This window comes from Mesocricetus auratus, unplaced genomic scaffold (genome assembly GCF_017639785.1).
Source record: "Mesocricetus auratus isolate SY011 unplaced genomic scaffold, BCM_Maur_2.0 Super-Scaffold_100021, whole genome shotgun sequence".
Lineage (NCBI taxonomy): Eukaryota > Metazoa > Chordata > Mammalia > Rodentia > Cricetidae > Mesocricetus > Mesocricetus auratus.
This window is the reverse complement of record NW_024429202.1, coordinates 29611651-29637035: the sequence shown is the minus strand read 5'-3', so window position 1 is coordinate 29637035 and position 25385 is coordinate 29611651. Positions and strand designations below refer to the sequence as shown.

At 45.0% G+C, this 25385-nt stretch overlaps 1 protein-coding gene across 17 annotated transcripts in view; it reads right to left on the bottom strand.

Annotated features, from left to right (window-relative positions):
- Inpp4a (inositol polyphosphate-4-phosphatase type I A) overlaps positions 1-25385 on the bottom strand; it is a 124090-nt gene that overhangs the window by 57917 nt on the left and 40788 nt on the right. Inside the window, exon 1 of one of the 17 annotated variants that reach the window (XM_040729604.1) lies at positions 25100-25126. The exons of the other annotated variants lie outside the window; for them this stretch is intronic. The gene's annotated coding sequence lies outside the window, so the exon portion shown is untranslated. Of the gene's footprint in view, positions 1-25099; positions 25127-25385 lie in introns of those variants that run through there. 17 annotated transcript variants of the gene reach the window in all.

The following is a 25385-nucleotide window of genomic DNA, read 5'->3' as shown; positions in this document are numbered from 1 at the left end:
CAACAGACACTTGGATCTAACTTTTCCCTCAGAAGAATGAGAAGGAACAATGCACATTTCCTTCCACTCCAAGGATTATCCATCAGGGGAGTGTGGACCTTCCCTGAAGATCCAGGAAGGAAGTGTGGTTTAGAGAATGAAGAAAGCTGGGTCCTGGCTTGCCTACTCACAAAGCTCAGACTCCAGGAGGAAATGCATGCAGCTCTGAGGCTCTGCTCTCTGGTGTCTCACAGAACTACAGTGAGGACCAAATGCACATCACTAGCAGAGGGCTCAGTACACTCCACTGGGCTCCCACACTGCCCCCACTGCATGGTGAACAGGTACCTTCCTGCAGAATGGAACACTCAGGTGAGGTCCTGCCAAGAGCTGTTATAGCAGGCTTCAGGGCCCAGCTCACAGTCTCCAAAGAGTGAGAACCAGAGGACAGTAGGGCAGCACATTAGGACCTTGGACTGACTCGTGTTCTTTTGCAGGCTGGGCTCTGAACTTTCCCACTAGAGTACTCAAAGATCTCTGGCCTATGAGCCTCAGTCAACAGGACTATGAACTGGCTGGAGAGCCAGTCTAGAAATTGCTAAAAGGGAGAAGTTACTCACTGTTCTGCAGTCATCAAAAGATATACAAATCAAAACATTTGCAAGGCAAATATTGAAACATAGAAAGCACCAAGACTTCCTCAATAACTAGTTTTAACTTGTCACAATGTAGAATCACCTGGGGAGAGAGTCTCAGTTGAGGAATTATCTAGATCAGGTTGGCCTGTGGGAGACTGTCCTAATGACTAACTGACCCGGTCTACAGTAGGCAATGCCATCTCTCTCACCTCCCACTGAGAAAGCAATCATGGGTGTATCTGCCACTCTCTGTTCTTGATGTGATTTAGTCGGCGGAGCGTTTGAGCTCCTGCTTTTACTATCTGCACCCCACCCTATAATGTGTTGACCTTGGAACTGTAAACCAAATAAACCCTTTCTTCTCTAAGTTGCTTTTTGTCAATGTGTATGTCACAGCAACAGAAAAGAAACTAGAAAAACTACAATAATGCTGGTAGGAATGAACAAAACTCACTGGTGATATAGGCATCAAGGGGAGGAATTCATGAAAGAGGAGTTAATGTATGGTAAATATTTTTGAAAAACTGTCGAATTCCAGCAAAATAACACTAAATCCACCTATCCTACCTAAATTACTTCTCCAAGGGATGCCTTTCTGTTCTTTCAAAATATGTACTGCTGGCAAGCCTGGGCCCCTCTATACCGTGGATAACATTTTAGAGTGGTACCATAATTTCAGAATTTATTAAACTTAGTAGACAAAAAATTCTTGTCGGCATCTCAAACATGGAAAAGATTAATTCACAAAACTGCTTACTGTAAATAATGAAAATTAGACGTAATCTAAGTGCCCAGCTACAATATGTTCTGGAACATCATGAGATACTAAAATTATTCTAATAAATCCAGAAGTCACACATAATATAAACTGAAGCCATGAGGCATACAACGATCGCTTAAATAGTGATGGACAGGCAAAGCCAAGAGTTGGCAAGGATGTAGAACAACTGGAACCAGTGCTGTGATGAAGGAATGGTGTAACTACTCCAGACAGCCGGCAACCCCTACCCAAGCTGCACATGCGACTAACTGGTGACCTGTCCACAACCTGGGATGCAATTTAGGATGCAACTACTAACAGAAATGCATATATGGACGTTTGTGTATGTACATGTGCACACACAGAGAGAGAGAGAGAGAATGTTTAGAGCAGTGACAGTCATTAACAGTAAGATCTTAGACACAACAGAAATGTTTACCATCTTCAATGTACAGAGCAAAACAGATGAATCACAGGGAAAGCCAAGCATACAGAGCCCAACACAGGCAGTCCACTGGTGTGAAATGCAGGCAGAGGCCAAAGAGTCTATGTTGTAAAGTCAAAAGGAGGATACTGTGCAGGGGTGGATGTCCACTACAAAGATGTGAGTGACTCCTGGGCTCTGAGAATGTTCTACTTCTTGGCCAGGGTGCAGGTTCTGAGTGGATCTATGAGTGACAACCCATCGAACAGCACGTGAGTATGTTTTGTGCCTCAATAAGAAGTATACTTAATTCTTTTAATGATGGTTAACAGGGACAGCAGAGCAAATGCTCCTATTAATTTTGCACCACCTGCTCTCTAGTGACAACAGCTTAAAGAGATAGGACACAGAACCTGTGAAGGCTGTAACAAGATGGCCACCAGGTAGGAGTGGATACGGGAAACTTTTCTATGCTCCATACTGCTGTCTTCACGTGTTTAAAAGGCATTAAATACTGGCTATGACTTCATACATGGGGTGAGCTATTGTCTCTTGATTGTTGCTTCAGTGTAACCACAGTATCACATGCCCTGACTTGCTGCGTTTCTCTCTGCATAACAGCGAAGGTGCCAAAGGTGCCGGTGAGCCCTTCCCTTGGGACAGCAGAGCTCTGCCACCTAACAAACAGCCCTACCTACGCCCAGGGAGGCTGACAACCCACCCTCTCTTACCTGTGTCCTCCTGCTCACTCTACCTGTCCACTTGTCTTTAAAGTAGGGTGGTTTGTGTCACACTCATTGTAAGTTCTCTGAAGATCAAAATTCTCAGAAAGGAATATTTACATACTAATTTTAAACTAGTTCATAGGTCAGAGGAACTTTTAGATCAAAAGATTTTTAGCAGCTACTTCTCATTCTATTTGGAGGCATTTAATTATAATCTGCAATTTAAATCATCAAGGTCCAGAACACAAAGGCAATTTGTACAGCCAAACTTGATTTCCCTTCTTGGTCTCATTAATTTAAGATAATTCACCAAGGATTCCTAATTTCCCAGTGTCCCCATTTTTGCTCCTAGTTCTATTTGAGGGCTGGAGTTCATTAGGAAAAGGAAAAACTACATTTAAATCGGAAGACTAAGGATGTGGGGAGGGGCTTACGGAGGGGGTAAGGGAAGCAACAGCTGATGAGGCTGCTACACCACCGATGTCCTGGTCTCCAGGAGGAGCAGGGGCGGTGACAGTGGACTGTGGAAAGGGGAAGCATGGGACTCTTACAGGGAATGAATGGAATCTGAGAGATGGCATCCCAGAAGCTGCTAAGCAAAGTCTCAGGTAAGGCCTGGCTTCCTTCTCCTTACAGGAACTAAGGAGCCTCAAGCTGGGAAGCAGCTCAGGGCCCTGTGTCTTAGCCTCTTGGAGGCTACAGCTGGAGCTGAAGTTGAAGGAAGGTGAGGCACTTGAACTGTTGTCCATCCTAAGACTAGAAGTCTTCTAAACATAGGATCATAAAAAAGGGGACAGAGAGTACTATAGACAGGGTGAGTCTTCTGAAAAATCTCATGCATGTGAAAGATATCTGAAGAAAAACAAAACAAAAAAACAAACAAAAAAGTCCAAATAGAAGTGGGTCTCTTCTGCCCAGTCCAGCCCTATTGCAAATGGGCCCCAAGCCTCCCATGCCACTCTCTCCACATACAAGCAACGGGAGAGAAAATATGAAAGACATGAGTCAGAGTGAGTCAGCAGTCCCTGAGGGAGAGCCTACTTTAGAGGATGGAAAAAGAGGAATTTTCTCCTAAAACCCCAAATCGAAGGTAACTATGGCATCACATTCACTGGCACCAAAAACTACCGTAAGTAATACCCAAAGGAGACAAGTATCTTGAAGCCTTGATGGTGACTCTTGAATGAAATCATTTCTTCCTGTCAATTCTCAACTTCTGAATATTACTTTTCAAGGGACAGCAGTCTGGATAACAGTCCAGCACCAGAGAGACAGTTGCAGGGTGTCAGGAAAACTCTTCCCTTGGGAGAGAGCAAACAACATCTACCCCTGTCTTACAAGGTCCCAACCAATCTGTAAACCCGCCAAGTTCAGCCTTTGGGACCAGTGAGTTTATCGGGCTTACATGCACAGCATGGGCAAGAGGCTACTGGTGGGAGTACAGGTGACCCAAAGCAGCTGCACTAGAAAGTCTCGACCCAGCATGGATGATGGCTTCACCATAGCAACACAGACAGAGGGAGCCACTCTTAACCTCCTCTAGCCTACAGACTCTAGAACCTCCAGGAACCCCAACCCTCCCTACTCCTCTATTCAAGCAGGGCAGCCACACGTTCAAATGTTTAGAAGGAGTGGCTGGAATCTCAGTTGAGGGTCCAGTGACCCTCCTCCTAGGCAGTGATGGTGACATCCAACCGTATTGTGATGATGGACACTCACAGGAACTACTGCTCTCATGAAAATGCACGGTTTTGTTTAGAGAACCGATCTCTACAATACAAAGTATTGTATTACTTAGTGCAGCCATGCTACAAACAGTTCTGCATGGCTAGTTCTGAAAAAAGCAGAAAAATGAAGTGCTTTAGAAAACCAAGCACACCAAGAACTAAGGACTAGCCACGTGCAGCCCTCCTCATTCACAGGCACAAAAAACTTCACCCAAAGACGACCACACACACTTGTTCTCATGGAATCATTCAATTATTTATCTCGGCTTCCCATTTCCTGTTTTCTGCTAGTGACAATAAATAAATAATGATGGTAATGGCTTAACACCATTTAAATAACACGCCTCATAAGTGTAATGAATATGATAACTGATAAAATGTAATTCCTGAACCCAGATACAAATGTATACCCCAGACCCCTATTCAGGAGGTCGGTCAGTTACTTATGGATCCCCCAAAATTCATGTACTGAAACTCAAAGGTCAATAGAATGGTACTACCAAGTGACCCTTTAGAAAATAGGTCCCAAGGGCTCTATCCTCATAGATAGGCTGGTGCCTTACAAAAGGGCTGAATATAATTAACCTTTCACCTTTCTGTATTTCACTGCATGGAGGCACAAGAAGTCCCTCACCAGACACCAAACCCTGATCTTAGAATTCAGAACTTAGGAAATAATGTTGCTTTTGAATTAGCTAGTCTCGGATACTTGGCTATGCTAACCCATCTGCCTGGATCGTCCTTTAAACAGCAGGGCAGAGGAGTTCTCCAGGAGTAGGACTAGTCTCGACTGTTTCAGCTTTCTTTCTACACCCTAGCCTCTCAAGTTTTCCCATCTCAGTCAGTGGCACTTCCTCCTTCCCCTTCCTCTAGGCACAAAACAGTCCTATGTAAGCCTTCTCCTCTCTCACCCCCATTCAATCCATCACTTCAGCCCACTCAGCTCCTGAAGCCCCAGGAAATGAACTTCTCAACGCACTCCCAGTCTGTCCACAAAAGCACAGTGAACCCTGTGCACCCGCTAACAGCCTCCATTACAAGCACTTCACCTGGCCACCCTCTCTGGAACTACTCTTCTTCAGGCGACAACAGACCTCCATAGGAAGGCCTTCAGGGACAACTCAGGAACCACCCAGATCCTTGTGTCATCTTCAAACCATGAACCTTCAGGAGATTTTTCCACGGGAAGTAGCTTGAAAATAAGATGCCCTGAGGCAAGTGCTTTAAATCATTTATGCTAAAGGAGGATGGAAAGTTTGGGACTAGCTGGGTCTAGAGAGAGAGAGAGTTTGTGGCCAGTTTAGACAATTTAGCAAGACCCTATTTCAAAACAAAAATGAATAAAGGGCTAGGGCTATCCTTTGAAGTTGAGAGCACTTGATAGCATGTACAAGGCTCTGAGTTCAAATCCTTGAATGGAAATAACAAAAGGATGTGAGCAACATAGGTGCCAGGCCCCCGTCTGGGTGCTTGCAACCTGGGTAACTGATGAGAGGCGTGTTAATACTGACAGGTGTGATGTTGGAGGAGTGCGGGGCAAATGTGGTCAATGCAGAGTCCTCTAGATGCCCCTACTATGAGCAGCTCTTAAACCTCACACTTCATCCACCTTTTAAGACACCTACATTTTCTTCTTTCTGTATCTCATGCTTTGTTTTCTATAAATTGGCAGCTGCTGCAATGAAGAGTTGAGAGTCCATACGAAGCAAGCCTTGAGAATACAAAAATGAATAAAGAGGCTTCACCAGGAACTATGTCACAAGAGATGTAAAAAACAAACAACAAAAACACCTCGTGAAAGATGAGTGTAACTTGAGGCCAGAATGGTGTTGGGCAACATCTTCTGAACCTTCCCCTGTATGGAGGCAGAGTCTGCTCCTTTCCAGGAAGAGCACACCATCCTCTGGGTGCCAGCACCAGGGATTATGGCGGCTGCTTATTGGGGCCAAGCAGTACAGTGCTCTTGTACATTCTCCATTCATTCCCACCCACTAAGCTCCATTTGTCATTTCGTATCACATACACTTCCCAGTACTGGGAAGATAATGAACACACTGTGTAGAACCTAATGTACATTGTCAGGACGGCCTTGAGACAATGCCCACCACTGTAAGTGCTGCTCTCTCGCTCCTAATGTCAAGAGAGACTTTGAAAAGTCTCACTTCTTTCACTATTGTTAGCTCAGCCACTTGACATTCACACAATTAACTGAAGGCTTCCCTGTGCTTTGGCTGGTAAAAACTTTAATGCCATAGAACTTTCCAGATATGCATACAAAAACACTGTGGAAACCATCCAATACTGGTTTTTATGAACTCTGACACACCAGTTGAGACATGTAGTCTCCAGACAGCTAAGAGCCAAGGTGAAAAAGGACAATGGTTTTTCTGTGGTCCATGATCAACTGAGTGGGAGCCCACCAGCCAAGGAGAAAGGCAGCACACGCCCATCCAAGCATCTTCTCATTCTGGGTTGTAAAGGACACAACTAGAGGATTGCAGAGTATGATCCTACCCAGTTCTTCTGGCCAGGCAGGGTGCTCTGAACTCCAATAGCCAACTGAGTACCCCATTCTCTGTCAGCTCTTCCGTTCCTTCTTTCAACAAACCTCAAAGCTAGGAAGCCTGTCTTGGTGATTCTATCTCTCCCCACCCAGAGCTGGCCACTGACAGCGGGACCTATCCCGAGCTCTGCCTCTCTCCTTCTTCCCCTGGGATGAGGCATAGCCACAGCTGCTCCTGTTTCCTAGGCCAGCGTACAAGTGGGGGCATGCTCCTGGGCAGTAGCCTGCTCCCAGCCACACAGTGCCCCTTGCCTTGTCCTGACAGTTTCCCATGCAGCCCATACCACACACTCTGTAGAGATTCAGCAATGAAGGTGTCATGATGAAGGCAGGTATTAGGACTCTTGGCCTCTCACCACATACACTGGGCCCCTTTATCTGCAATTCAGTTGCTGGGGTTTCAGCCCACATCCAATTATGGTTTGAAAATAATTCCAAAAATAATTCATAAGTTTGAAATCATATGCCATTGTGATAAGCATAAGATCTCACACTGCCCTACTCTGTCCCACTCATGATATGAATCATCTCTTTGTCTCATCTCCCTGCCTCCCACATATATAATGCTACCTTCCTGTTAGTCAATTAGCCATATCAATAGTGAGACCCACTGCATGGTATCACAGCATTTGTGTTCATGCAATTCTTATCCTACTTAATGCAGTAATTGTTTACGACAACACGGCAATTATTCTGTCTTGTTATTGACTTGTTTCTTTCTTTGCCTGACTTACAAAAGTTAGATTTTATCATAAATATGTGTGTAGGAAAAATTGTGGTATATAAGGTTTGGTACTATTTATAGTTTCAAGAACCCACAAGGTCTGACATAGTAAGATTATATTCCTAAAGATTAGAGAAGACTACTAGTTAACAGCAGAACACTGCACTCCAGGATGGAGAGCCAATCTGGATGAGCTTTAGCAGGAGGGCACATGTGTCATAGAGCTAACAGGCTGACTGAGAACACTGGAGCAGGAGCATGGCTAATGTGGCCCGTGAACCCTAAAGCCAGCAGCTCAGAAGACTTCCTCAGCTCTCTTCTGCTTGCTCCAGACAGTCACCCTCTCTGCAGAAGGTCCACCCACATGGCAGGACATAAGGCAATCCCCAACTTGACACACTCCTGTGCTAGCCCCCAGAGATGCTGGCTGTATGGATTCTCTCCCAGCACTCTCTAGGGATAGGAAACCCCAGGCTCAGTTGGAAGACTGGGGTCAAACGGTAACACTTGGAACTTCCACAGTACCCATGAGCTTAGGCTGAGGCAAGTTTTCACTAAAGTTGTGAGGCAGCTAGAGAGACTCACCTGACTTTACTGCAACTTTCAGTAGCCAAGTCTCCTTCCTTACTATGTGACTTTAAATAATGCCAAATAACTCTGAGACTCAAATTGTTTGTTTTTATACTGCTCAAAATAGATGATATAAAAAATTAAATACAATGCCAACACAGAACTAAGTGTAAGTTCTTTTTGCTATCCCCTTTTGAAATCATCCAGCAGCAACTTGGGCAAGAACACAGGAACCAGCAGCTAAGGCTTTCCAAATGGCGAGCTGCTGAGTGAGCACAAGCACAAGCTATGGTTACACCTCCCTCAACTATGAATTGCCAGTCAAAGAATCCCAAACAGCTGCACTTGAGCATACTGTTTGTATTTGTTTTTAGTGTCTGGGTAAAAATCAACATAGTCATGGAACAAAGCAAAACTACTTAAGTTGCTATATAAGAATGCAGCCCTGAAAATGCTGGTCACCTTCCTCCTCAATACTCTTCTGCTTCAGTGGAGCTCTAAGTTGGAGCCACCAGAAGTGACAAACTCAAGATGTTGCCTATGACTCCCTTCTGGTGTGAAGAGCATCATTCCTCCTCCCTCTGTCTGTTTATAGGCACCTGCTATTCCATGGCTTAATGAGTGCCCCCCCCCCCCGTCAATGCATGACAATGGCCAAAAGAAGCAGCTGGAGACCAAGAAGTGCCAGGCCTGTGGTCCCTTCTGGTGCTCCTCTAGTCTCCACAGAGATATAGCTTCTCTGGAAATGTCTTCAGGTGGAAATCCTCACCAGAGAGGAAGCGCAAGTATAGACAATACTGAGAGAAAATCTGCAAATGCCTCCCCCAGCCCATAACCCCTGGTCATCCTGCTTCAGAGGATGGTGAGCAATGGCAGCCAACCCCTGGTCATCCTGCTTCAGAGGATGGTGAGGAAAGGCAGCTGTCATGCTGTGGTTTTGTTTCCATATGCTGGGAATGGAAACTGGAAACCACTCTGCCTCTGAGATACATCCCTAATCCAGGGTTGTGATCCCTGAGTGATAGGAGGTGGCCCCCACCTCAGAGTCATGGCTAGACAGGGAAGTCAGAACCTAAGAGCAGGCCTTTCTAACTCAGTGCTTCTTCTCAAATGCAAAACTGAGCACTGAGCTCATTAACTCAAGCAGTAACCAAACTCTAATGAAAAGAGACTTTCTTTACTTCTAGTGTTCCTCTTTTTTTTTTTGGACATTCACATGCATCATTTTCATCTTCCACTGTTTAGTGGAATAGTATTTTCTTCCTTCCATCCCTTTTAGGACCAATATTTCAGATTCAAAATGTCAAAACAGTATCAGCCTCCTTGGCCCCACGCGTTATCCTGACAAACTCTTACCAGACCTCCAGTTTTCACATCAAGGGTACAGGTATGTTGTGGAATAGAATATTTGTTTAAGGCTGTGTTGCTGCTTTACCTTGCCTGCCTAAGGCACCTGATTGCTCTAATGAAAAGCTAACGGTCAATAGCTGGGCAGAGGAGGGAGAGGCGGGGCTGGCAGGCAGAGAGAAAACAGGTCAGCCAGCTGACGACAGACAGACAGACAGACAGACAGACATAAAGGAAGCAGGAAAGAAGGATGGGCAGTACAAAGATGAGGTAAATGAGCCTGGGGGCAGCATATAGTCTAATAAAAATGGGTTAATTTAAGTTTTTAAAAAACCAGCTAGAAACAAGCCTAAGCTAAGGTCAAGCATTCATAATTAATAATAAATCTCTGTGTCATGATTTGGGGGCTGGCAACCCAAGAAAGCCTGTTACACGGATATCAGGAGGTAGCAATTTCAAGAAAAAGCAAAAAAGGAGGCAGGAAATTGGGGGAAGCCTCTGTTTCATTCATGCTTGATTTCCTGTCTGAATGTGAGTGGTTTTCTTTTTTCTTTTTGTTCCTTTTTTTTTCTGGGACACTGAGACAGAGCATCCCAATACAGCCCAAGTACTGAGGTTATACGCATGCACACACAGCTTGTCAGTGTTTTATTAAAAACAAGATAAACACACATGCCCAGTCAACAATACCAACAAACCAGACAAAAAGGCCATGTGTTGCTGATGTAGAGACACCACTGACCTAAGTATTGTGTGCAGATGGCATGTGTCAGGGAGAAGCTCGAGTGGGTAATGCCCCTACCACCACCTGACTCCAGGCTGGGCTCCTGTGCTGACTCGGGTTCCTGTGCTGACTCCAGGCTCCTGTGCTGACAGGCTGGCTCTATGCACAGGACCCCTTTGTTCTTTCTGTCGGGCACTTGCAATTTCATTCCCTTTGCTGTTTTCAATTGGTTTTATTCATTCACTGGAGAACATCTTGGCCTGGAAAGTGAAGAATGTGCCAAAGCATCTTAAGAAAAGTCGCCTGTGTTTCAGACAGTGCCACACATGCCACAGTTCAGAAACAAAGCGTGTGTCCTGCCTCCTTCCAACCCCCCTCTGCCTGTTTGATGTTCATGAAGGGAAGCTCCACAGGCTAACCATTGGAGCAGTGGCAAAGCTGGCCTCGGCCAAGATCAGTTCACTAGTGAGACACAACAACCCCAGTTTCGCCATTGTAAAATCAAAGCACACTCTAGACAGCAGCAGGGTTGGGAGGATCCAGGCTCAACGTCACTTCAGATTTTTCTAAATAGGAATCTTCACAGCTTATACTGGGTCTCTGATACCATGATACCAGGATTTGCTAGTGCAATATTTTCATGTCCAGGCAACTTTCAAAGCTCCAGAGTAACGGAGTTCCAGGAAAACAAATACCTACTTTGGAGCGTTCACACTACTGCCAGTTCTAGCACCTGTCCAGAGACCCACAGGCGGCCCCCTCTCCTCCACACATGTGGCAGGATAGCATGTGAGCCTGAAGAGGCACCTGCACATTCACCTTGAATATATTCACTCTTTCTAGGCTACCACAAAAAGAACAAACTAATAATCCCAAGTTCCTAGTTTTTTAGATGCTAACTGGCCATGTTTACAGTTTACACCAATACCTCTCCATCAGACTGGTGTGTGGGCAAGTCTGTGGTACATTTTCTCAATTGATGATTGATGTGGGAGGGCCCAGCTGACTGTGGGTGCCAGTCCTGGACTGGTGACACAGGGTGCTTTAAGAAAGTAGGCTAGCCAGACGTTGGTAGCGCACGCCTTTAATTCCAGCACTCGGGAAGCAGAGGCAGGCAGATTTTTGTGAGTTCCAGGCCAGCCTGGGCTACAGAGCAAGTTCCAGGACAGCCTCCAAAACAATACAGAGAAACCCTGTCTCGAAAACCCAGAAAAAAAAAGAAAAGAAAGTAGGCTAAATAAGTCATAGCGCAGTATTCTTCATGGCCTCCACATTGACTCCTGCCTTCAGGTTCATGCCCTGCTAGAGTTTCTGGCCAGACTTCCTTCCCTCGGTGATGAGCTATTACTCGGAACTATAAGATGAAATAAAACCTTTCTTCTAAAGCTGATTTCGGTCAGCGGTGTATTATCACAGCAATAGAAACCATAACTAAGACAGGTATGGAGATTTGGTAGGACTTGTTCATTTTTAAAATCTTGAAAGTTTTTTGAGTTTTTTTTTAATGTATGGGTGTTTCACCTACATGTATGTATGTGCATCACATGTGTACAGTGTCTGAGGAGGCCAGAAGAGGATGTCAGATTCCCTGGACCTGAAGTTACAGATGGTTGTTAGCTACCATGAATGTGCGAGTCAAACCTATGTTGTCTGAAAGGACAGTCAGTGCTCTTCACCACTGAGCCATCTCTCCATCCCAAAATCTTTAAAAATGTTATTACATTTTACGTGTGTGTGTGTGTGTGTGTGTGTGTGTGTGTGTGTGTGTGTGTGTAGGTCAAAGGACAGCTTTGAGAATCAGGGGTCCATTCCTTCTTTCTACCATATGAAGACTAGGGACTGAGCTCAGGTCACCAAGCTTGACAGCGAGTGCCTTTTCCTGATGAGCCATCATGCCAGTCCCAGGTCTGTTTGTTTATTGGTTTTTCGAAATAGGGTTTCTCTCTATTGCTTTGGAGCCTGTCCTGGAACTCACTCTACAGACCAGACTGGCCTTGAACTCACCCCCCCCCCCCCGAGTGCTGGGATTAAAGGGGTGTGCCACCAAGGCCTGATCCCCTCCCCAGGTATATTTTTAAAATCACCAGGAAAACTTATTTTCTAGTTCACAAGTGTCAAAGCTGGTTTTGTGAGGAAATATGACTTTTCCTGAGTAGCAAGAGAATTCCATAAAGAGCTCTAAATGCAAAGCAACAACCACAGATCAATGAAGTGCCAGGAAGACAAAGCTATTTTTGAAACAAGGCAGCAAGCCAGGAGATCATGGATGGTCTGCCCGAGGCTGTCAAATGGGCAACACCATCCAATTTCTAGATTCCTCTCCAACAAATTGAAACTGAGGAGAGGTGTGTTGGAGACATAAAGGGAGTCACACAGCTTACATGTGTTAATGTACATGGATCTCCAGCAAAGTGGCGTGTTGTCTACTTGCTTCTGCTATGATAACGGAACACTGAGCAACTCACCACTGTATAGAACACTTGGCAGACACTGGTAGGGCTTCTGTCCATGTTCTCATTAAAGGGAGAGTGAGGGGGTTGGGGATGGTGAGGAGGAGATGGAGACAGTCCGTCTGGAATTTTATATAGGACATCTCTGGAGAGTTGGTCTGGAGCTTCAGCTAATCGGTTAGTAATACCATTTTGGGTTTGGTGAAATGGAGCCTGTGATTGTTAATATTCATCTACAGTGTGGCTGGATTTGGGATCACCAAGGTGACACAACTCTGGGCATGTCTTTATGAGTGTTTCTGGAAAGATTTAACTAAGTCAAAAAGATTCACCCTCAATGTACCATCTCATGGCCTAGACTGAATAATGAGGGGGGAAACCAAGTGATTACCAACATGTCTCTGTTTCCTGTCCCTCTCAGATGTGAGGAAGTGAGGGCCAGCCACATGTTTCTGCCATACTTTCTGACCACAATGGACTGCATGCATTTGAAACCAGAGTTCAAGTAAATCTCCTTTCCCGTAAGCTGTTGTTGGTTATTTTATCACTAAAGAGCAACTAGCACAAGGCCCTTCCAAGGGTCCACCCAAGGCAATCAGACTGCAGCTGCTATTGCAAAGCTGACAGTAGACGCGATGATGGAAACCTAAGAAAGGAAACAATTACAAACAGGGCTTTAGAGGCATGACTGAGGCTGATGAATTTCTCTGAGGAAACTCACAGAGCTGACCTTCCAAGGCTGCTGCTGACCAATCTCAATGAGGTGGGGCGAGGTACCAGCTGGCTCTTATCGCTCTAGTGTTCAACAGTAACATCTTCCCCACAGGTGACAGTTCTTTTTACACTATCAAAGATCATATCAATAAAAGGGGGCCCAGAGGCAGGGGACAGAGGTGGTTCTTGTGGGCTCCGTGATGGTCTTTCTGTTTTCCCTACTCCGCCTGGCTCAGCTGCCTGAAATACTCTCTACATCCACAGGAATTGAAAACCTGGAACCACAACTATACATTCATTTGCTTAGCATACTCCACACCGGGTACTTGTGAAGGGTACCTGACTGAGTTAGCAATGGAAGGAAGGAGTAAGTCATTTAAGTGAGTCCAAGAGACAGTGAACCACGTGCTATGAGGCAACAATGCTGCAGGTAAGCAGTAGAAACAGCCGACTTTTATACAGATGGGCATGTTAGGGAGAAGCACTAATGAAAGGAGCAGCCAGTCCAGCATTCTAAGGGACAGAGAAGGCAGGGGTGGGAAGCCAGAAAGGGTCAACCCAGGGGTAATTCGGAATTTCTTAGGATCTTAATCCTTTAAGCAAACCTGCATAGTCCTGGAACTCTCAGACCCCTCTTCCCAGATGTCTTCACACCTGCCCCCTGGGTGTACATTTTGCCTCTAAGAGCCTAGTCCTCCCTAAATCCTAGCCACGGAGACAGAAGATAGTTCTAGGGTGGTAGTCAATTCCTCTGCTCTTCCAGGCTGCCTGAGCTCTCCAGATAGGAGAATATTCCACCTGGTAGAGGCCTGCTCACCCTGCTACATTGCCAGTGTTCTACCAGCTCAGGTTGGCTGGTCAGAGGGGATGCTTGAAGAAATTGGAGGATCTACCTGCTACATGCTGGTTTCCAAGTTTTTATTTACTTCAAGTTGAACATGGAGCATAGTTGTTAAAAGTGAATCTTGATGGTATATTTTCCCCAATTGCTATCCATTCTTGAAACCTAGATACTTTAATTTTAATTAGCTTTCACTGTCACTGCTTTTGGTGATGGCAAATTTCCATTACTTTGTGGGAGGTTTTATTCCCTTTCTCTGACTCCATTTCAGAATTCAGCTGCAGACTGCACACTGTGGAGAAAGGGATGAACCCCTTCTTCTTACTGGCCAGGTTGTAGTCCTCTTGGAAACAAATGTATAACTAACCTGGGGATCTTTCTGGGACAAGCTGTAGCAAAAGAGAAGGCAGTGGCAGCCACACTGGGTTTTATCCTGTGAGCATGACAAAGCTTGTACACAGTGGGGAAATCATCACTTCCTGTTTCTGTGAGGAATAAACATTCAGAGAAAAGGGGTGTCTTGCCCCAGTCATTCTGTATCCAACAGCAAGGTTAAGGCAGAGGGACTTTGATGACCCTGCTGTCCTCTCACCAGGGAAATAAGGATGCTAGTGTATGTCCTGAATTGTAGGCGCCCGGGGAAATCACTTCCATGACTTTGAACTGTGTTTCTTTAAATTTTTTTGAGATTATAGTTACATCCTTTCTCCTTCCCTTTCCTCTCCCATGTACTCCTCACTTTGTTCTATTTCAGATTCATCTTTTTCTTTTTTCTTTTGTTATTCTCTCCTCTTCTCTCCTCTGTCTCCTCCCTCCCTCCCTCTCTCTGTCTGTCTCTCTGTCTGTCTCTCTGTCTGTCTCTCTGTCTGTCTCTCTGTCTGTCTCTCTGTCTGTCTCTCTGTCTGTCTCTCTCTCTCTCTCATACACACACACACACATATTCCTAAACATATAAACACTTGCAAAATGTTACTTTTATGTATATGGTTTCAAGGCTGACCACCTGTATTCTTTATTTATGACACTGGCTGGCCTTGAACTCTCTCTCATACACACACACATACACACACACACACACACACACACACCTGTCTCTGCCTTCTAAGTGCTGTATTTAAAGGTGTAACCAACCATGCCTAGTTCTTTTTTATTTTTAAACTTACACTTACTACATGAAATATTCTGAACTAAATATTTAAGTATATGTATACATAAATTTAACTATTCATACATTCAGTCACACTACCAGAAACAGTGACTTTTCTCCTTAGCCAAGTATAGATCCTGCACCTTCCCCTACATCCATATGTGCATTTCTTTTTAAAATCCAGTTTTATTGAAGGATACTGCTAAGTGAGTTTAGAAACAGCTAGGCATCATCTGTATCTGATCTTACCTCCTCCATCCCCCTCCACCCAGGATACATCTGGTCATTCCATACCTGCCTGTCCTCAGTAAGAACCCTTTTGGTTCAGTTTAGTCAGAATTCCCCTGACCCCTTGTCTTATTAGGGTTTCTATTGCTGTGAAGAGACACCATGACCATGGTAACTCTTGTACAGGAAAACATTTAACTGGGGCTGGCTTCCAGCACAGAGGTTTAGTTCATTATCATGATGTGAAGCATGGCAGTGTGCAGGCAGACATGGTGCTGGAGAAGGAGCTGAGAGTCCTACGTCTGGATCAGCGGGCAGCAGAAAGAGAGTGAACTACTAGTCCTGGCTTGAGCCTCTAAAACCTCAAAGCCCACCCCCAATGACACACTTCCTCTGATCAGACCACACCTCCTCCAACAAGGCCATAACCTCCTAATAGTGTCACTCACCAAGAGCTTATGGAGCTATTTTCATTCAAATTCTCACATTCTTGATATCCTATCATGGTAACTTTTTACCCTTACTTTGTTCTCTATAAATCCCTACTTGTCCACACTGTATTCAGAGTCTCAGTCTCTCTTCTGCCTCCAAAGACCCTTTCTTAGTGGTCCCTGAAACTATTGAGAAGGTCCTAAGTCAAGTCTTCCTTGCCATGCTTCCACAGACGTCCATGGATGCCCTCTCTTTAACAGCACCTGTGCCTCTTAGGAAGACACTGGTTTTGCAGCATCACATGGAGTACAGACTGCTATCTTCCTCTCAAACAACTATCAGTACAGAAAAGTCTGACCCTGAAGCCATGCCCATGGTCCACAGTGGAGAAGATATTTCCTTCTTGAATGTTCACAGAATCTCAGATAATGTGCGGACTAGAGAGAGGACTCAGAGTTAAAAGCACTTTTTTTGAGAGAGAGAGACTCAAATTTAGTTCCCAGCAACTACATGGTGGCTCACAGCTGTCTGTAACTATGTGACCTTTACAGGTACCAGGCATGTATGTGGTACACACACACACACACACACACACACACACACACACACACACACACACGAAAGATGGTTATACACATAAAATTAAAGCCTAAGAAAAAGTAAAGTATGTGTGAGAACCTCTGTGAGAGCTTTACAGATCACATATCACTAATTTATACTGAATGATCCTAGGGCTGAATAAGAGTCAAACCAGACATTCAAGACAGGTCTTCTCTCGTCAGTTAAAGCCCTGTATTAGCACCCTCATAGACACATCCAGAGGTGTGAGAGCCTAAATCTAGTCAAGTGACAATGAGAGCTGGTCCCCCAATAGCAATAATTTCTGATATATTGGGATAATGGATTAATCAGATCATTGACCCAACCACAGTTACCTGCTCTGTCAGCTCTGCAAACCCCAACTTCCTCCCTTGTCTTCCTTTTCTATGGAATCTCGATGCTTCCATCCATGCCCTGTACAGAGTTGGAGTCACTAAACCTATCTGTTCTTCCCCGAGTTGATTTTCTGCCCTTACTTCTACCATGACTGTCATATTGGGACAGGTGACTGAACCTAGTCAGTTGGGATGCCTGGAAAGCAGAAATGTTGTCCTAAAATTCTGGCAGCATCATCTGTGGCTTCACCAGGCCCATAAGTATATGCAGTCCACCAGGCTGGGTCCTGGCTACAGAGCAGGTTAATATGCCTGACACCTGCACCCTCTGAACACTTAAAGTTGTCAACCAAACTGAGCACACTGTTCCTCTGCAATCTCCTCTTTAAGCTACAACAACAGGACTAGAAGTCTGTGTATGGAGTGGATCAAGGGAGTTTTACCTCCTGATCAACTGTAGTATAACCTAAAACTGCTTTAAAATAAGGCTCATTAACTAAAAGAGAGTTTCTGACATTAAGTCTGGCACGGGAAGGGGGACCTCATAGCGATGCTACCCTACATGGTCTAGGGAATGGATTAGTAAGTCATAAGAAAGCCTCCAACCATCAGCCTTTTAAGGTATAAATCCTAGAGTTTTGATTCATCAGATTACTTGGAAAGCCTTAACTTTTCAAATAAAGTCAAACAAATACAGTACTCTGTAGATTTTGAACAAGCCAGCACAAGAGGCTCACACCCTGTACCCAAGAGGGTTGCACAAAGCAACTGTAAAGCTATTCTGAAAATAGCCTGAGATGCTCCACCACCCCAGCTCAGGAAAACAGATGAGAATTCACAGCAAACCCAGCATCTCTAGGATAGCTGCTGACATGCAATCCTGTGCCCACGTGTCACTGTGCACACCAGCCAGACCCCAAAGCAGATGGACAGAGGGCTCCTGTCATGGTGGTCAATAAACAGACATGAGGAGAACAAGGACCAGGGAAACTCCCAAACAGCCTTTGGACTGGTAATTACCTTTCATGCATGTTCCTTCATAAATCTGAAGGGGCCTGCTTTCCCGGTTCCCCAGAGTGTAGACTATTGCAGTAATTCAGCTGGGCACTGAGAGACTTCACATTAGACAAGAATTAGTAGGCCCATGCTGCCATAAGGAAGAGTCACAGACCAGGGCCTTAAAAACTAGACATTTTCTCAGTTATTCAGGCCAAGATAAAGGTTCCATGCTGCCTCAGATCCCAATGGCCAGCAGGCACCCACACTCCTAATGTTCCCTATGCATGCCTCTTCTTATAAGGACATTAATCCTATGTGATTAGGGTTCTACCTTATGATCTCATAGAATCCTAAATTAACTTACTAATAGGACTCTAGCACTAAGTGTTGTCTCATGGAGGTTAGAACTTCAACATGTAAATCTGGGAAAGATCCATCCACTCATCACCACATGCCTTCCATGCCTTCCATGTACCATTCATGTGTGCACAGCTCTACAAGTCCAGCCTCTGACAGAGCGCATGTTGCCAGTGGAAAGCCAAGGACGCCAGGAGCTGAGCTGCAAAGTGCAGCAGGATCCTCATAGTGAGGCATGGAACCAGTTCCTTCTCTCCCCATTGCACACTTGACTGCAGAGGGATGCAGAATGGGGAAAGCTGCAGCCACTTTCCAGTTCAGGACATGTAAATCCCAGTGCCAAGAGAGGGTAAGGCTACCACCACAGCTGATAAAGCCAGCTCCAGGTCACAGAGCAAAGAGAACCAAAATGTCCATCCCAGACAGTAAACTTCGAGCCTCTCCCACATTGCAGTTCTTAATCTTCACAGCCCCTGGGCCAGGTGTTCAAGGTCTTCTGATTAGAACATTAAAAACATACCTTTGGAAAACACACCCAGAATAAGCCAGAGATGGAAGAGGGCTCCAGCCAGAAGGCTGACAAAATTTCCTTCCTAGTAGAATTCTCTAAGCACAGCAGCATTTGGACACTTAGTTTAAAACCTTGTTAAATAATCAGAGGGACTGGAGAAAGTGCTAAGATGTTAGGAGAGATGGCTGTTCTTCGCAGAGATCCTGGGTTCAATTCTCAGCACCCATATAGCAGCTAACAACTGTCTTTAACTCCAACAAAAACATCTTATGGGCATCAAGGACACCAGTGCTCTGCTCTGAGGTCCCTCTGTACAACCATTCCTGTGCATTAAGAGGGTACTTTGCTGTCACCTCCGTTCTTTCCTGGGCAGGTTCCCGGTGAGATGCAGAAATAAGACTCCTGCTAGGCCTGTGCTCCACCTATCCCCTGTTCATCTGCTACTGCTTCAAGTGACATGCAAACATGTTACAGACGCCACAACACATGCTCATAATTACACCGTCATGCACTTTTATGTCTTGACTGACTCCAAGAGAAGAGAGCAAGTATAAAGTTGCAGTCTGTTCTGTTAGCCTTCTGTGCCATGAGGGTCTCTTTGTTTTTCTCTTAAGGCTAGGAGTCTCTATGTGGCATCATCTCCACACCCTAATACAGCTTCACTCCATCTGCCTCCTCCACACTGCTATGGCCAGATAAGCTGCATGTCTAAATGTTGCAGGCCCAATGGCATAATTATGTACATTATTCGTAAAATTGCTTCGGAAGATCATTAGAAAGAAGGAAGGAATTACACACTGTAAAGGCTTTTACAACTGCATAATTACCTCTACAGGCAATCTGCTTTCTCTCATCTAACCTGGAACTACTGTCTGGTCATTTGCTTTAAGCCTGAAGAACTTCCTTTAGTATTCCCACAGGGCAGTGTGCTAACAACAAACCCTTTGGGCTTTTGTTCTTTTAACTCTGTCTTTGTGTCACCTCCATTTCTGAAGATAAGCTCTGCTGAGTGTAAGATTCTGGGCTGACCTTTTGTTTCAGAACTCTGAGTATGGTATCCCACCACCACTTCTTCTAGGAAGTCAGTTCATTCTCCTGGGATTCTCAGTTATCTGAATCATATAATCTCATAATTCTATCTTTAAGTTTTTTGGGTCCAAGGAAACTCCATTTCCTCAAAAAGGCAATGGCTCTCTGCGGTGCCTATTAGCATACTAAAGCCATGCTGGTCCTTAGACTCCCTCTCAGTATCACCTGTCACACATTTCAAAGTCCCCAGCATCCTAGCCCTTCTCACCTCCTCCCCTGCTCCAAACTCCTCTAGCTCACAGGCTTCCTTCTCCTCAGCTACTCATTCTCCTTACAACCTGCTACTTCAGCTATGCTCTCCGTTTCCTCTCCCTCTGTCTGCCCTCCCTCCCCCCTCTCTGTCTCCCTCCCTCAGTCTCTCTCTCTCTGCTCTACTCCTGCTTCTCTCATGGCCAGGTCTAGCCTGCTGCCCATGCTTGGTCTACTAATTTCTCTCTCTGCTCTGAACTCTGAGATGTCTCTGGCTGTTCTCTCTCTCATATTTGGAAGAAAACAAACAAAAACAAAAAACTCTTTCCCCTTAATCATACCATGGAGTGGTCATGTCATCAATTTATACAAAGTTCACTGATTTCTTTTTCTATGGCCAATTAATATCTACTATTGTAGCCCTCTGCTGGATTTTCCTTTCAGATATTGTGCTTTGCAACTCTTGTGTTTCCATTTAGGTTTTTTTTCTATTTTATTTGTTTAACTAATTCTATCTTCTTAATGGTCCTCTCTATTTGGAAAGATACTGCCGCCATACCTTTCTATAAGGGTTTGAAGTCTTTAAATCCATCATCCAGGCCCTCTCTCTGGCAGTTTCTGTGACCTGCTTCTTTGGACATCTTACAATTTTGTGTGGCAGCAACTGTGGACACGGATCCTAGATCCCTTTTCTTTTAGGGATTCCTTCTCTTCTAGGGCACCTTTTTGTTTGTTTATTCTTCAGTGATGTTTTGGGGACTAGTTTAGTGAATTCTACACTCTCTGTATCTCCATACCACAGTCAACTCTAATGTTGCTCCTCAGGAGAATAGCCTTGAGTGCACAAAACAGTCCCTCTAGGTAACAACAGTTAGTATGAACTTGCTCTAGACCTCTACCGTGTGTGTGTGTGTGTGTGTGTGTGTGTGTGTGTGTGCGTGCGTGTGGGGGGATGCGCGTGCATGTGTGTGCATGCATGTGTGGGTGCGCATGCATGCGTGTGTGTTCGTGTGTGTGTGCGTGCGTGTGCATGTGTGAGTGTGTGTGCGCAAGTGTGCATGTGTGTGCGTGGGTGCATGTGCGCGTGTGTGTGTGTGTGTGTGTGTGTGTATGTATGTGTACAATAGTGGGGCATGGCCTTCGCAGTACTGTCATCAGGTACTGGCATTGGGGAGAGCCCTGGAAGCATTCAGTCTTTGCATCTTGCATCCCAGTGTGCCTACCTGACAAAACCATTAAGTCACTCCGTTAGAGGTAAAGACGGGGATGATGGCTACTTTTTACAGAATGACATTTCCATATTATACATAGGATGCTGGATGAGGCTTTCTTCTTGGCTTCCCTTTCCTGAGATGGAATCTCTGTCCTTTATGCTGCTATGGTAGCAAGTGACAAGTAGCCAGGACCTCAGCTGAGTAGAGCTTCCATCCTATAAGTGGGGTCTACATACATTCTCCTAGACTCCAGCCTTCGCCATCTGGAGCTCAGAGGGAAGAAGGAATGAGGCACAGCATGGTTTTGAAGCCGTGCCACTGTTCTTACTGACACTTAAGACATTTCCGCAAACATGTTTCTCCTTATTTGCTGTATGCCTTTAGGACACTTGCCAGAAATTTTAACTGGGCGATGTCTTAAAATAATTTCTGAAGCAGGGCAGAAAGGTAGGAACAATTAAAGGACAAGGAGAAGAGCTTTTTCCCTCAGATCTCTCACTGATTGACAGTCGAGAATTCTGACACAACTGACCAAACCACTGCAAGACCCCAAGGAGTGCCCTCTTCTGAGAGACATCTCAAGCAAGAGCATTACAGCAGCTAAGGAACCATGATCAAGATCAAAGAACACATCCTGGCCAGGTGTGGAGGCACTTGCCTGTAATGCTAGCTAGCACTCTGGGAGATGAAGGCAGAATGACAAGGGTCCTGTCCAGGGCCAACTTCAGCTACATAACAAGTTCTAGCCCATTGAGGTCTAATGAGAGCCTGTCCTGGGGAAACAACTAACATATCTTAACCCTTTACCACCAATGCAGAGTAAGACATCTTTGATTTTTTTACTCTTGTCAGCACTCCTTTCTCAGCTATAAACCTCATCCAAGTACCTCACAAAAAAACACCTCACAATTTCACTTACAAAAGAAGATTCTTTCAATAAGAGAAATAAATGGCAGGCCCATCAAGATCATGGCTTCAGTCGAGTAGTTATCTCTGAGGAGAACACCTCAGGCTGAAGAGAGCCAGCAGCAGCCTGTCACATCTCCTACAGCTGGTGACAATTTTAGTGATTTTAATTATTCAGTGAGGAGTGGATCCATAGTCCTCCTAATACTACCGTCCCAGAGTGGATCCCAATTTAAATTTTCTTACTCTAAATTTCATAATTGTTAGCCTGCAAAATTCCATTCATCCTAACAATCCATGTTAAAGAAGGTCCCATTGAGCATCAGGACATCTGCATGCTACAAGGAGACTTTCTCCCTAGCAGGAATTAAGCCATGCACTTAAAAGGCCATGGTTTTGATTTTTTCTTTTAATGGCCACTCAGACACAAATTCTACTTTGCAAGTCATTTGTAAAGTATGATGGAAAAATATTCTTGTGTGAAGTGTGTGCTCACGGGTCATCAGCAGTTGGCTAAGCAGACAATTATGCACACCCCTCACAAGTAAAAGCCTTCAAGGAACTCCTACTCATAAGGGACGCTTGAGGCCACTCCCTGAGGTCAGAAAGGTTCTAATCTACATTTGGGAAAACAAAACAAAACAGACAAACAAAAAACAAGAGTTTAGGTAGACAGGCCTGAGAGAGGCAAGTCATCAGCATTTTCTTGGAAGCTACTAAGTATTGTCAGGTCCCCAAGGGCAGTGTCTGGTATTCACATTAAAGAAACAACAGGAATGTGATGCTATTAGCCAAGTGCATCTACCTGGCAGTTGGTAGGCAAGTGAAGGGGTCCTTGAGGCTGAAACAGCTCTAGGACAGATGAACTGGGAACTGCTCTGATGCCAACTCTGCCCTAACACACAGAAAATGCAGAGCTAGACTGGACCCTGATGCCTCTCCAGTCCCCAAAACATGAATCATTAATATCTTCCAAAGTCAATGCTTAGCCAGTATAGCTGCTATTACACTAGAGGCTCTGCTAGGCTCTAGTTTCCGTAAGATGTGAACGACCAATGCTAGAAGGACCAAGCTCACACAAGATCTATGTTCCTTGTACAAGCCCCATGGATACCCATTCCAGAGTCAGCTTTACTTCCCCTGGGGACCTGACTGCACCTACTTTCATCGTCAGACAAGTCATCTGAAAAGCCCCAGTCTCCAGATTCCTGCCTTTATAACCCTTTCAGGTATCCTCCCAGCCAGCTGGCAGGGGCAGACTTCATGAGTAAACAGAATAAGTGACAAATGTCTAATGTTCTGGTTCCCAAAGAACATCAGTAGAGCTATGAGAGATGTTTACATAGGGGAACATCTGACAGCCGCTTTCAGCCACCTTGATCCGACACAGTTGGCACTCTTGGGACTGGGGAGCTGGATCAGTCAGGAAATCACTGGCTGTGTAAGCATGAGGAGTTTGCACACCTGTAATTCCAGTGCTGAGGAGGCAAAGACAGGAGGATCCTTGGAGTCAATGGCCAATTAGTCTAACTGAATTTACAAATACTAGTTTCTATAAAAGACACTCTCAAAACATAAGGTGGTGGCTGAAGAGATGGGGCAGCAGTTAAGAGCACTTACAGAGGACCTAGGTTCAGTTTCTAGCACTCACATGGTGGCTCACAAGCATCTGTAACTACAGTTCCAGAGGACTGCTGCGTCTTCTGACACTCACAGACAGTTAAGTGTGAATGCTTTAATGAAAACAGAGCAGACCAGGTCATAAGGGTTTATGTCTGTCCCAGCCTACCCAGCACTAGGTCCCAGTTGGGTGTTCTTGTGAGGCTCTCCTGATGTGGACATCCAGGTACCAGAAGCAGATACCGAAGACAGAAACCTAACCCAAGCTCAGAAGCATGTGCTGACTGACTATGCTACAACCCATAATATCAACACCCTCCAAAGAACACAGAGCTCATGCCCCAGCCCCAATTCCCTTTTGGATACACAGCTTAGTTTTCATTAATTGGGAATAGGCTACAACTGGCTACTGATGGGACCTAGTATTCCTACAATCAACCTGTCTGACCCAGTTTGAATTTTCATCATTTTTCCATCAAAGAAAGAGATATAACCTCATTTTATATTCCAGTGTGACATTTTAATTTAAGCAGCTATCATTAGAATGTGTATTTCCTTTGGAACGTGCTATGTTTTGTAAGCACATTATAAAATAGTACATTTTGAAACATACAAAAACATCTCCTGACAAACAATGCACTAAGCTCTGACTATTATTGGGGCAGACTCAGGCACAGCCTCTCCCTGTGGCCACTTACAAGGAAAGCAGCAGCTGTTCTAGATTCTAGATTGCGGGTGCTCAAGGGCCCTTTGGTCACAAGTGAGTGGCAATTCTAGGGCAAGGAGATGATGTTGAGTCCTAGTTTCACATAGGACAGAGAGGGAAGAAGGAACCCCATGAGGATAAGCAAATGTCAGGACCAACAGACTACAGATGCCTGTGTGGTATCTCATGTATTAATTGGAAGCCTAACCCACTTCTGTGTAACCACAGAACCACACGCATAGGACTAGGGGTTTGAAGACTACCTTAACCAATTTCAACTTCACCTAGCTGCCTTTACCAGAATCATGTGCTATTTGTGAAAACACCTTCTCCTCTACAGAGATTCCCTTATTATAAGCAGCAGGGTCAGAAAAAGGAAACTGGTAGAAAAACCCAGTCCTTCAGGTAGACATTCCTGCTTCCTGGGAGTGTACACAATGCTCCTGTGTCCAGCCTGCTCCATAGCTCAGTGGGTCAGTGGGTGATAACCACAGCTTTCCATGAAAACAAGCCAAAGTTATGGAGACCTCTCTTCCTACACCTGCTCTCCCCACCCCCAAACAACCAAAGCCCTTCTCACCTGGCATGGCTCCCACCTTGGTCGCAGTCATCATATCTGAAGAGGTTACAAGGAGTTCTGGATAAGCTCCAGCACAACTGCATCTTTGTAGACTGCCCCCTAACACCCAACAACCATGGGGATGGGCATATGTAAGAGAGGAAAGCACAATCAATTTTATGGCTGTGTAAGGCAGGATGGATAATCCTACATGAAATGTCATGTCATGCACAGACAAAACGTAATACTTTAAGATGCCCCCACTCACTCTACCCAATAAATTACACCCCACCCACTGGTATAATTG